We start from the raw sequence: 15,198 nt of genomic DNA, 5'->3' as shown, positions 1-15,198 counted from the left end.
ATACTGAAATTCTTTTGATATTAATTGATTTTGAAGAGCGCATTGAATCCGACGATGCAAACTGATATCTCACAATAGTAAATAATATTAATTAGACATGTTTAATAATCATAATGATAATAATACGAGTAATATTTGATCCAGTTTTATGTAATTATCAATTGAAATATTATGCTTCTCGGTGTCTAATAATAAAAAAAATATTATATTATATTTATTAATTATTAATAGTATGAATTAGATAATAATCGATATATTTAACCGTAAATACATCAATTTTATAATTGTTTCTTTTATACATTTATAACCAAAATACATTGTTATTTTTTTTCAGTTTATTAATAAAAAAAACTCTGTCAAATTAGTTATGTGTATTCCTGTTTTTTTTATCAAGTTTTTAAATATTGTTTTAGACCCTCACTCTGCCTTACTACATAATGTAGAATGAAACTGATTGAAGGTGATTTTTGAATAAAATATAAGAGACGATAATTTATTTAACTGTGTGATACTATTGTGTACATTGTTTTATTATACAACTTTATTTGTTAAACAAGTTATAACGAACTTATATATGAAAAACCAAAAATAATCATAATGTGGTAATTATTATGGCCTCAATGGATAATTTCATTTCCATAACGATAGGTAGTCTTGTTAGAAATCATAAAATATGCCAATCAAAACTAATTATTACATTAATTAGAGACATATTTAATGCACGTCTACAATGTTTATTAATTAAAAATTATTTTTTAATAAGTTATATACATAGTTTTTGGAAAAAGTTTAATACATAAATATCCTTATTTATAATTACGTCTGGTATATGTTGAGTGTAATAATTAAAATATGAAACATATTGTAATCATCCGGACTGTAGTAATTAAAAAATTTAAGATATTTCAATACTATAGTCCTAATTATATAGAAGGATTACATGGATTAGAAAAAAGTGTAACTAGAATGTTAAAACAGGTAATTCAAAATAAATTCTAAAAAAATAATATTCATTTATTTGTTTTAATTTTAATTATATATACTAATTTCCAATGAGTTATACAGGATGATTATTTTATCATTGGTTACTTAATATATCATAGGGTTTAATAAGAAATTAAAAGTGTTGTTGTTCCATACTGTTATTATGTAATGTGATCCCAATTTTTCAACCACACTTCTCCTCTCATCTTAGCTTTTAAACTCTTATAACTTAAAAATTAGTTGTCCATCATGGTTTTCAATCAGTCAAAATTTATATTACATCTTTCTCTATTTAAAAAATCTATGAAAGATATGCGTTACCGCTTACGTTTCAAAAGTTGCTATCAAAAAAACTAAGTTGTGAGGGGTTAAAAAAAAAGAAAAATTGAGGTCACACAACTGCACCTGTGTATTTATATATTTCTTAAACAGCATAACTTTTAAAAACAATATAGTTTAATATTAATAAATTTAAGTAACTTAAATAACTGATAACTACAAAGATAAAAATACATAGTTGTCCCAACTAAAAAAATGGTTATTATAGGAACACAATCAATATCTAGTTTGAATAACTAAATATTTACCCAAACTAAATTTTTAGTTAACGACTCTATACAATAATTTGGATCAACTATTTATTTAGTTATTCCGACTAGAAATGTATTGTGTCCCTATATTAACCATAGTTTTAGTTGAACCAACTTTTTATTTTTTTCTATATTGCAATCATCATAGGATTCCGATATTCACACAATCATTATATTCTTCATTTAAAGCAACTTATTGGATTTATTACAATTTATACAGAATATATTATATTTCTTAAATTTTTTTTTAAAAATGATCCAATTTTTATAAATTTTTAAATAATTATAAATATTTACACGACAAAAAAAAAGTCATAATAGGGTGAAACCATACCATCTTAGGCTAATAATGATTTATATTTAAACAAGCTGTTAAATGTCAAATACGACTTATGAAGTAAATTTCTAATTTAGTATAAAGCAAAACATAATTTTTATCAAAAGTTGATCGTTAATATATTCAATTTTAATTACATGTCAAAAAATAAACCATTCAAAATATCCACTTTGACTTTTATAATAAGTTTTTTGGACATTTATCTAATTCAACAACAACAAATACAGCTGATATATAGTGCCGTAAAAATCATTTAGCTTAAAAAAATCATATTACTTGTACATGTTTCCATCGATTGTGTTTTCGTTATGAGCAGTAGAACTACTGCCCTGTGTTTTTTTAAAGTAATTTGGTTTCATATTTTTTAATGATTTTGCACTTGGTTTCCTGTTCAATATATTCTTGTCGATTTTTTTAACTGTTTTGTTTCACTTAATTTACAATTTAGTCGTTGTCGAAAAAATTGTCATTGAAATATTAAAATCCATAGAGTACCGTTAACGTCAGGCTGACAGGTGTCTCCATGGGATAGCTTTAACCGCATTACTGTGTCTTTGGAAGTATCAGCGCCAAATGTTTTTAAACTTTGAAAAAAAAAATTAAAGGTAATAAGATGGCAAATGGTGCTATTCGATGATATTGGTGTGTTTTCACATCTATAGAATGTTAATTAATAATATTGTTTAGTAGTAATATTTTTTAGTCGACATAATAAATAATTATTTTAAATATCATTTTTTATTTAAACAAATTGAAAACTATTAAAAAAATTATACTTTTTATCAATCGTATTGTGTACTAGAATAGAAATATTTGAGCATGAATTATCTTAATTTGGTATTTTTAGTAAAATTGTTTTGTAACCGTTATATAGGTATAGCATTTAGGGTATAATTTAGTTCTTTAGTCCTAGTTTAATTACGACAAGACATCAATTAATCGCCGGACGACTTTCATCATATCACAATTCTGCCGATTATAAATCTTACCGCATTGGTTGATTTTTGAGGACAATAATAAAAAAGTTTTGTGGGTGGGGGGAATTGTTCTTAGTTTTATTAGTATTTTTAGGACTTAAACATTTGAAATTGGACTGAAGATTGATTAAGTGGGTTAAATAAATTTCTTCAATCTTAATAATAATCTTTCAATAATAGGAGAAACTGCCTCGAGTTGCGTTTTGAAAATGAAATCAAATGTATATTATAACTTATGAAGAGTTTGATAAAAAAATTAACATAGAGCCTAATGGAAAATAAAAACTTCAAAGCTCATTTTCCGAAAGTTGACATTGGCCATTTTTGCTTCAAGCCACAGATATATACTATACAACACTGCTATCTTTTGGAGGACTTTGAGAAGATCGGTGGTATTTCAAATTGGTCTTGATCTTATCAAAAGAGCCACGACAGGGTGGACCAAGCTTGCAAACATGAGTTGGTCCTATTTAAAAGGTATGTCCATTCAAGGTTGTATTTATACATAGTGTTTTGAGTCATTTTTTTAAATTTTAATCAATAACTTAATTTTTACTCGGTGTTAAAAGCCTTTTTAATAAATAATATTGTACGTTGCAATTTGAGAGTTTAGTTAGTTAACTTAAAGATACGACCGGCCCTTTTGCTATTCGGGTGGTTAAATAAATTAATAAAGAGTCTAGGGATATTTTAGGGTAGATACAAGGTAGTTTTCTGTCTCGGCTGGGGTCCCATAATTGAGCCCTAGAAGGCGTGAGTGTGGTCCACTAACCACACTGCACCGAAACAATGTGAAAGCTAAGCTCATGTACTAACTTGTATGTGACCTAGACAACCTTTACTTTGAGTATATCGCAATAATTGTTTGCACTAATAATTTTAAATTTATTCATTTGTAAAGCGTACCCTGGTTTATGAAAAATACTCGTGTGATGGTAAACATGTCTATAAATTATACATGAATGTAATTACATAAAATGTTAAGATTTGCAACATGTTCGCCGAATGTTGTGGGTGACCACCTTGAGAAAGATCATCGAAGTATTTACAACAAAGGCACAATAGCAATCAGCCATTACAAGTACATGCCAAGTGCAACAACTACCATATCAGCGTTGTTCATTAAATAAGGTCATCAACGACTACCTATTAGGCAGATGCAATTGGCTTGTTGTTCGATTAACAACTTCTCCGCGAACTCTGCATATTTTTGTCCCTATAATCGTTTTCAGATAAACTCTATAATAAAAATAATCTTAAGGTTTTATTATCGTTTCTGATATTTTATTCAAAAATCACCTTTAATCAGTTTCTTTCTACATTGTGTATAAAGGCAGAGTTAAGGTTTACAACATTATTAAGAAACTTGGAAACACCAGGAATAAACATAACTAATTTGACAGAGTTTTTTTATTGATAAACTGAAAAAAAATAACAATTTATTTTGGTAATAAATGTATAGAAGAAACAATTATAAAATGAATTGTGGAAAAACTAATTCCTACTATTACTAATTAATGGAAATAATATAGTACATTTTTTATTATTAGACACCGAGGAGCATAATACTTCAATTGATAATTACATAAAACTGGATCAAATATTACTCGTATAATTATTATGATTATTAAACATGTTCAATTAATATTATATACTATTGTGAGATATCAGTTTGCATCGTCGGACTCAATGCGCTCTTCAAAATCAAGTAATAACAAACGAAGTTCAACATACTCCGCGACGTTTATGGCTTTATTACCTAAAAAAAAAGTAAAATTCTTTTTTTTTAATAGGCGATGACCGACAATCGTCTTTAAGAACATTTAAACATTGTTTAAATTAACTTTACCTTTGAATATATTATTTATATAATGTTGCGCTCTATCGACAACTTCTGATGGCCCTTCCAATGATTTCAAATTACGTATTGAAACGCCCCTATATAAATACTCATCCGAAGATAGTAGACCGTCTTTATTCTTATCCAAAAAAGTGAAATGTCCAGTTTCATATATGACGTCGATTACTCTTAATACTCTTCTTTCCTAAACAATTGTTAGTGTAAAAATGCACAATTATTGATAATTGGTAACGGAGATAGTATAACAAAAATAAAAGCGTTGAACTTAAAAAGTAAGAAAAAAAAATTATGAATGAAATTACATTTATCGGAACGGTCATATTGCGTTCTGTTGCAACGATGATTAAATCCATCAACATTGTTTCAGCGGGTCCTGTACGAGTTTTAATAATTAGTTGTTTTTCAATTACTTATCATACCAAATACAATATAAAAAAAATTCTTACTTTTGGATTTAAATAGCTTTTCCAAATCGTCATCTATTTCTATACCAAGGTTTTGGAACACTTTTCTACTTGCGTCAGCATTTATGCCATCTGATGTTTTGTGTGCATCGTACAAAGCAATAAACATTTGTAATTGTGCTAGGGTCAGACCAAGGCCCTACAATGTATGAAAAAAGTTATAGTTTAAGCATTATCCCAAAAAATCTATAATAGTCTATTCACATTTTTTATAATTAAATTTAAAAAAAACTGAATTAAATATAAAATATGGAAAATTTAAAATGTCTACCATGAATTTGATGATAGAAATCGTTACATATGAGTAGTTTATATACTTTTATGAAGGGGAATTTTGTACTAGCTCGGTTTTTGGTCCTACTTTTAAAATTAGATTCCCACAAAACATTATGAACTATTCATCTTATAAATTATGAAATAATTTTGGCCTTTTGATCACTTAAAACATCAATGGTTAAACGTAATAAATATTTTTATGGAAAAATTTGTATTATCCATATAAAAAAAAGTATTATATACTATAGTATTGTAAAAAAGATATTTCGGAAAAAAGCCTATACATTACTCCTTAATAAGTTGGTGGTTTGACGCCCATTTTTAAGGAGTAAAGTATAGGCAAGAATTATGGTATTTTTTTGGTAGTTAATTTATTTTTCTACTACAGCATCTTTGACAGTGATTTAAAAAAAAATGTCAAATTCAACTAAGAATAATCAACATATCAATTGTCAACATAAAAGAATGAGAACTTCATCTTATTTCTCTCTTCGTTTTGTTTATATATTATCAACCCAACTTTCAAAGCTAATATTTAGAAATTTCTTCCTTTTTTATAAATGTTTGTATTCATAGTAAAATTTAGGTTTTTAATAAAACCTACGCTAAAACTGAGCTTCTTTTTTATTAATCGGTCAAAAAATTTGTTTTTATAAACATTTCGCTCTGGCCTACGCACTTTTTCATAAACACGTTAATACGAATATTTTAAAGGATATGATGTCCTCTTCACGAAAAATCAAAATAACAGAAGAGATATGAGTTAAAAACATGGAAAAAAAGAACATTGTAAAAGAAAAATATACAGTCAGAACGACAATACAATTTGAAAAAATTTAATAATTTTTTTTTTTTTAACGATTTATAGATTTATTTGGCATATTGCGCTTACTTTTGGTTTGATTTCCATCATAGTCAACAAAAAATCCACCGCGTTCATTACATTAGCATCTAAAATTGAATTAAAAATTAAAAATATTATACATCATGTGAACCACCTTGGCTTGTCTGTATTACCATCGTTTTCGGTTTCAAGGATTTTAATTTTTTCTTTAATGCATCATTTACAGTTGGCCAATAATTGAAATGTTCTGATAGCTGTTGAAAATAAAGATATCCTTTTTGACCATGTAATTTGAAGCATCTTTCAAACTCCTCTAGGTAACGACATACTTCCGCAAACGTGAGTTTTTTAACCTGAAAACAATTTAATTATATAGAGTGATTGCTTATAACAGCAATGACTAAACCATTATATTGAAAAATTAATTTGGACTTTTTTAAACTAACTTTAATTCACCATATTTTTATTACATTTTTCATAAAAAAAAACATCGTTTACGTGCAAGTCATATGAACTTAAGGTTAAAACTGTAAAGTATATACGTAATTAATGAATTTAACAGCATATCAAACCAGGTTTGAGCAATAATTACTTTTAAAAATATTAAAGTTTAATATCACTTAACCACACTCCATCTCATGACCTCAATTTTATACTTCAGTTACCTTTAGTTCACAAAGTGTTTCATTAAAGATGAGGCGTTAATTTTCACTATAAAATAGCAATTATTTTAAGAGAAAAAAAATATCTCGTCCTTAAAAAATCATCCTGTATAGTAAAACCGTATACAAATTTTGAATTCATATGATTGGGGTTGTATGGTTGAAAATTATATCAAAATTTAGTTATTTCATAAGTATAAAAATAGTGCGAAAAAGAATTATTAAAAAAAGTCACAGGGAACCAACGCAAATTAAATCACAATTTCAATAATTATAAGCTCAATTCGATTTAGCTAACATTACTCAAGACTTCAGCAAATATTATCACGCTATTTCAAAACTCGACGGTCTTGTGATAACAGAAGTTAAAGACATAGTTTCCAATATACGATAACCATACACTACTTTTTTTTTCAATTACCTCCCTATGCACTGTTCAAAAAGTTCGTAAACGGTCAAATTTTAGAGGCTTAAATTATCATTTAGAAATTAGTTTAAAAAAAGTTTTTCATCCGAGTCTGCAACCACGAAAGAGTATTTTCATGTCTTGTTGAAGTAACGAATAAATTTGGAGTAGTGGTGGAATTATAGATAATGATATAGTATATGAAGGAGCAGTAACAAGCTATTATCAGAGTTGGCTGGTATATTAAAACATCAAGTTTTTTTTGGAATACTTCAGATTTTTGCTATAACTTTCTAATAAGTTTCGCAAAGATGATAAACTGGAATAGTACCTTTCGAAATGTCACCCTTCACTAATTTAAACTTAAATAACTATAAAAATAATTATTCAAAAGTGGTTATGAACCAGTCAAAATTATCCATAAATATTTTTTAACTCAAAAAAGTATTTTATTATATATGTTACTATTTAAGTTTCAAAATCTGATAGACCACAGCAAATACTATAAAAGTTAAAAAATTGAATGATTTCTAACATTGTGCTAAAACATTAACAAAAATGTTATAATTTAAAATGAATTATATGTGAAAATACATACTCTATTTTATAGTTTTTAAAAATAAATATTCTATTAGAAAAACTATCTTTAATAAAGTGTAAAAACCATACAATACCAAATTTAAAAGAATTGCACCTGTAAGTTAAAAAAATAAAAGATAATTGTTTATCTATTATTCTTTTTCAATTATGATATTACCGTTACCAAAAAGGGTCCAACCTACACCATGCATAACTTAAGTTGCACCAAAAATGCAAAATTATTGTTTACACAAACATTAGTTACTATTAGTTTAATTACTTCATATCAAAATTATAAAATAATATTATACTGTTTCTGTTCACAATCTAATTTTGTTCATAGAATACTCCAAATAAGGTACTCTGTTGTAAAATTATTCATTTACGTGTATTTTTAATGTAGTATATTGACAAGACAATGTGTAGAAAACACATATTCATGATGTTATGTATCGGCTTGTAATGTGAATATTTTAATTTTTTTGGAATATTTCAGATTTTTGCTATAACTTTCTAATAAGTTTCTCAAAGAAGATAAAGTGGAATAGTATCTTTCGAAATGTCACCCTTCAATCATTTTAAACTTATAACTATAAAAGGTAAAAATTTGAATGTTTTCTAACATTGTGCTAAAACATAAATAAAAATGTCCTTAAAAGTAACACTATAAAAATGATATTGTTTTAAGAGTAACCTAGTGTAGAGCATTAAAAGAGTTATCTGGTATTAGCTATTACGTTAAACAAATATTAATTGATCGGGTGTTAAGACCATAATGGTCATAACGGTCGACCTAAAATGTCCGCAAAATTGGTAATATGATTGATTATCAATATGTTACCTGGAAGGAATTTAAAAGTATTTCTAGGATCGTCCCATTCCATTCCAAAAGTATTTTCCACAACTTTTCTGATTGTCTGCTCACTAACATTACTATTAGTAGTTAGTTTGTAAGGTTTATACAGTTTTTGCAACGTTTCTAATTGTTTCCTGTCCAGTCCTAAGCTCTGAAATAAATAAACTCATATAAATTCAAATTATTTTAAGTTAACTATGAAAGGTACAAATTCATAATAAATTGATATTTTTTTAAAATGTAAGACCAGATATTCATCCTTATAAATGACCTTAATTTCACAAATAAATAATAGATTAAATTTATCCAAAATAACTACCCAGTTGAATGTTGCCAATAAACCGATTAAATATAAAAAAATAGCCAGTACAGTGGGGTTGGGGCGTAGTGGGGATGGAGAGGTCACAGGTCTACAGATTTTATTATAACTGAAAGTGATAAAATCACGTTTAAATAAACGCTTTGATGCGAATCTGTGGATAGTATGCTCAAACCAGTGGTTTAGAAGATATCATGGAACCAGCAATAATGTACTGAAAATTTAATATTTAGTCTTGTGCAGGGTGGATACGATAAGAGTTGATCGACTGTCTATAAAAATGTACTGTCATAGTTACCCATATATCGTACTTAACAATATAATGAAAGTATTTTTATTACCTGTTGACTGTTGATTCACACATACATAGCAACCTAGAAACTGACACAGCCAAAGTGTAAATTTACCCTATTTTTGGGGTTTTTCCTTAATAAAAAAAAATTGAACACAGATTTTTGAGAAAATTGTATATGTTATAGTTCCATTTTAGATCTACCTTCGGTCTAATTTTTAGATCTAAATCTCTAAAACTTTGCTTGAAAAAGGGAAATAATGAAAATAATTCTATCCCTTCTAGGGGAAAGGGTTTATGAATTTTTTTTGTTTTGTTAATGTTTATCAATAATACTGTGTTTGAAAAACAATTCATATAAATTTGAAACTTTTTTTAAAAAAGTTATAGAGCATCGTAATTTTAAATTTAAAATGTTGTAAAATTTTTGGGTGTTTTTCTCGATTTTGATTGGGAAGGGGTGACTTTTTTAAATTTTTGGCCTTATAAAGTACCTTTCAGGTATGATTTCTGATCTATAGAGATGCTTCACGAAGAAATCGGTTCAGCGGTTTACGAGATACCGTGGGTCCAGACACAAATATAAAAAAAAACTACATCATTGTAAAAACAATACCTTCTCAGCTCCGCACCGAAGCTAAAAACTACTAAAAAACATTTGGCGACAACTTGAAATTAAGACTATACTATCATTATAATATGTATCACAAGGGGATTATAGATAGGAAGTAATCATTATTCAAAAGCCAGCCGGCTAAAGCATGTTACATTTTTTAGAATTGTAGTCGTTAGGCTTTAAGTAGACTGTAACTTTTAGCTTTGATGTAGAGCAGCGAAAGTATTGGTCTTACTATGATGTGTGTTTTTTGTGTCTGTATACACTGTAACTTTTTTAATACTGCACCAATTCCTTCGAGTAGCTATATAGTATTTCTATGAATTACAAGTTTCATCTAGTTGGTAATTAGGGGGAGGGGGGTTGACCATATAATGTGTCTAAGGTGTCTAAAATATATAAAACGAAGAAAAAATTCGCCACCACAGTTTTTCTTTAAATGCCGGAAAACTGTGATTTTTGCAGATTTCGTATATTTTAACAATAAAACCTAGTTTTTTTAGTTTAGTACATTGTCAATCTAGTAAATAGAAGTATAATAGAGCTTTGAAAGAATATAATCTATGAAATATGAATAGTTGGTGTGAGATTGCTCTAATGGAAGTATATAATACATAAATATTAATTTTATTGAGAATAAGCGATTATATTTAAACTATGGAGTACAAACGATTGAAACATGAATCGTCGACTATTCCAACTAAATTTAACAAGACATTGATTATGGGTTATTGTAACACTTACGCCACGCAATATCGCGACTACCGAATTATTAGATCTTATGTAAAGTGGCTAATAATAGCTATATGGGCGGGCTATGGGCATTACAAAATATATATATAAGCGGACGACACAGTGCAAATCATCAATCGGTTCAGCCAACCATTTAGTGGTCATAGCTAGCTGATAACGTCCCCCCAGACTTCCTAGCCATACGCCACCAGGAGGAGGAGGAGAACGAGGTGGAGTTGAGCCAAGCTGCAAAACCCCACCGCTGCTAAACCAGTCGAACTCACCGCCGTCGTAGCAGTCACCGTCACCGTCGTTGGAAATTGTACCGCCTGCCGCCCATCTCCCCACTAGCCGCACCGTCTATCGTACGCAGCCACTCTACCGCACACTGTGTCGTCCCAGCCGTATCAAAGTATAGGTAGTATTATCCTAATCCCTTAGCCTTAAGCTATACTGTATTTTTAATCACGATTTAATCGCCGGTCCGGTCGTGATTTCATTCCCGATCCATACATAAATCCTACGTACTTCAATATTATTATTATTCTCTATTGAGGAAGAAATCTACGTTACCCTTCAATAAAATCAATTATTACCTTATCAAACTTTGCATTTATCATTTATTTAAAATTAGTATAATAAACCTTTCCCCTTCAAAGCGAAGGAAGGTAAACTCTTAAACCCCAAAAGAGGGTTAAGCGTTACATTATTTGGTCCACTATGTTTTTGCAAAAAAAAAACCAGTACAATGAGGTCAAGGCATAGTGGGGACGGAAAATAGTGGAGTCGGGGCATAGTGGGGACGGAGAGGTATACAGGAATTTTTAAATCTGAAAGTGATAAAATCACTTTCGAAAAACGCATCGATGCAAATCAGTAGTTAATATTTTCAAGCCAGTACAGTCCAAACCAAGCACAGTGTAAGCCAGCAAAGTTAGAAAATATTTAATTGGGGTTCTGGATTTACAAATAAGCATCAAAGCGTTTATTTGAAATTGATTTTAACCGAGAGGACAGAGAAGTCACAGGTCTATAGGAATTATTAAAAAAAAAAGTGATTAAATTGAATAAAATTACTTTCAAAAAACGCTTTGATGGCAATTTGTAAGTACAGCACCTCAATTAAATATTTATGTTGTATAATTTTAGCCGTTAGGCTTTAAGTAGTCTGTAACTTTTTTGGGTTCATATTAACCGTGATAAATAAAAAATATAAATATAATATTATAATCTTACCCATGCTGACGTTAGAAAATACACCGCGCAGACAAAAAGGGCACACTTAAAATGCATAATTATAAGTGTTTTGTAAAACGACAATAAAATTTCAATCGAGTACTTGTAGTAATATAGCTCTAAGACTATTGCCACCGAATTCGAACGAAGAATAATCCCCATGGTAAGTATTTTCGGTGTCTTGTCGGTGTTGTTGTCTACGGTTATTCGCTAGATAAATATAAAGCCGTGTTTTTGCACAATATTTTCACCACTTTTGTTTGCAAAGGTGTGTTCTTATTTTCCACTGCGGGGGAGTACGTTATTTTTTTTACAATAACATGTTTTCCTTTTTTACCCGTGTAGACAACAGTCAACGGAAATAGGAAAAACAATTTTTTTTTACGGCCGGCAAATTGGCAAGTGATAATATAAAATACCTACTGAATAAAACAAAGGGTTACAATGATAGGAGCAGAAAAAGTCAAAACTAGTCGTACACATTTTATAAAAGCCAAACCACATTAGACGATTTGAATGTAAAATTATTTACACCGATACCTACCCGAAATTATTGTACTTATATTTAATAATTACAATTTTGGGTACTTATTCTCATATTAGCCAATTTAGAATGACCCTTTGCCGAAGAAAGAATTACCACTAGATTTATTTATTTATTGTATTTTTAAACAGGTAATATCCAATTAGAAATATGAGATGAATAGATAAAATGTACATTAACATAGAATTTACACAAAAATAAAAGTATACAGTTAACATAACAGCTGACAAATAAAATGGATTTCACTAACACAAAATAATAGATAAAGATGAGCAACATTTACACAATTAGATTATTTAAATAATTAACAAAAGCAACTATCGAATTTTTAAGAAATAAATCAACTTTATTTGTATTTACTAGTCGTATTATGTGATTTAAAGTGGCATCGCGTTAATAGTTTGAGCGCTGGAGCGGCACATAAAAAGTATCCAACTGACGAGCCATACGACAAGGAACATGAAAATTTAACCTAGGAAGTAATACGGGGCAGTTAATGTGTCCATTTGTTAATTAAAAAATAAAACACAGATCAAGTCTTTCGCGTCTCTTAGCTAAAGTTTCAAGATTAAGGAATGACAGGATCGGCTGGTAAAAAGAATGAGGATTACGTACAAAACCATATGTAATGATCATTAAACGAAAGCGAGGAGTCTAGATGAATCTCTAGATTCTTATATTAATATACTCGTTCCAACTCTATATCATTTAAAAGTAATTAAGTATAATAGGTTTACGTGACTTAGAAAAAGCCATAATTTTACACTTTCCTACATTTAACAATAGGTTATTTGTACTACACCAATTACTAAGAATGATAAGGTCATTAGGCGATTTTATGAACCTACATTGAGCTAGTAGATTGGAAAAACTGTTCTTAGAGAAAATTAATTGTTTCAGTGAACTACTGAACCAAGGAGGGTATTTTGGTGTTTTTACATATATTTTACGACAATGTAGATTAATGATGTTAAATAACTAAGCATAAAAAATAACAATCGCATCATCAATAGCTAAGCCAGATCTTATATTATTATAATTTCAGTTGAAAAAGTCATATAGCACATCCTTATAATTTTAACTATTTAAAGTAAAATTAGGACATATAATTTCTAAGGCTGGGTATTACATAACATCTAAGGGAATAAGCGGATCAATTCCAGAAGTAACATTAAAATTCAATATGTTAGAAAATACAAGATCAAGTAGTGAACCTGAGCGATTGTCTATAAGATGTTGCTGCATAAAATTATGATAAGCCAGACAAGCTAAAATATTGGCGCCACGATAACTATTATTTACTAATCTAGGAACGATTTTAACATTAATACAACTCCATTTAACATTCTAGAAACTATAATCGCCTAATATCAAAAACATATCATTTAAGTTATTACACATCAAATTAACGATAACATTTACATGTACATTATACTCATTAATATCAGAACACGGTGGAAAATAGACCACATCACCGATTTAAGACTTTAAATATATTTTTATAAACAAATGTTCAGTTGAATCCCGTTGAATGATAATACGATGAAAAGGTAATTGGACTTTGACAGCAATGAGAACACCTCCGCCTCGAATACCTGAGCCATGTACATCGCATCGATCGCATCGGGAAATGGCATATCATGTTGAAAGATCAAGTGTAGAGTCGATTATAGAATTAGATAGCCAGGTTTCCGATAACATTATTGTATCATAATTTGAGAGAGCCAAGTTGCTCATAAGAGTGTCTAATTTAGTATTTAGACCTCGGGCATTCTGGTAATAAACAGACAAGATGTTTATTACCGCACACTCGTTTGAAAACTTTTGATATAGTAGGAATATTGTTGACGAATTTAATAAATATATCATTTTCCCCAGCATCTTTCTTCCTTTTGAGATCCGACATAACCTTAGCGAAGTGACTCCTTTGTTCAACGGTTTGATCCGACGTGATACCGACGGATTTGTATTTAACAGTCTCAGGTAACCTCCTTTTTACCTTCAAAACCTCAAAATCATCTGCAGGAGTGAGTAAAATTACACGTATTGGGCAATATTGGATTTGCCTGGATACAAATTGTATTAAATATATCAGTCGCACAGGAAGTATCATTCGGTTGGCCAGGTAATTCCGTCGAATGATCCAAAACGTTAAATAGAATAATATTACGAGCACGTAAATGTTATGGATCGACATTTACAGAACACACCCACTCTAAGTTAAGATCAGGGGAAGTAGATTAGGCACTTTCAATAGGTGTAATATTCACTTCAAGCTGTTCTAATTTAGTTCTTAAAGATTTATTATCTGCAATAACTACTGCTAACTGACTAATGAGATTATCAAGCTTAGATTCAATAGAAGCATAATTTTTATCCAGGACTTTAATTTTATCACAGCACAATTTAACAGAACTGGCAATATTGTTTTGTGATTTTTTAAGATCATTTACCATTTCGACGATACTGCCGAGCTTATGGCAAACATCAACTTTGTCCTTAGAGATATCTTGAGCGGGTATAGGGAATCCCGCTAAACATATTCAGGGGGATTTTTTTATTATGAGCCAGTCAATATTTCACTGAGTTTATAAAATTATTTATTTTCGTAGTGTTTTCATAT

Source organism: Adelges cooleyi, unplaced genomic scaffold (assembly GCF_023614345.1).
Source record: "Adelges cooleyi isolate 19-005CV unplaced genomic scaffold, UGA_ACOO_1.1 ACOO_flye_CR_arks_rails_tigmint_CR_PRNA_524, whole genome shotgun sequence".
NCBI lineage: Eukaryota > Metazoa > Arthropoda > Insecta > Hemiptera > Adelgidae > Adelges > Adelges cooleyi.
Note: the sequence above shows the minus strand (reverse complement) of the source record.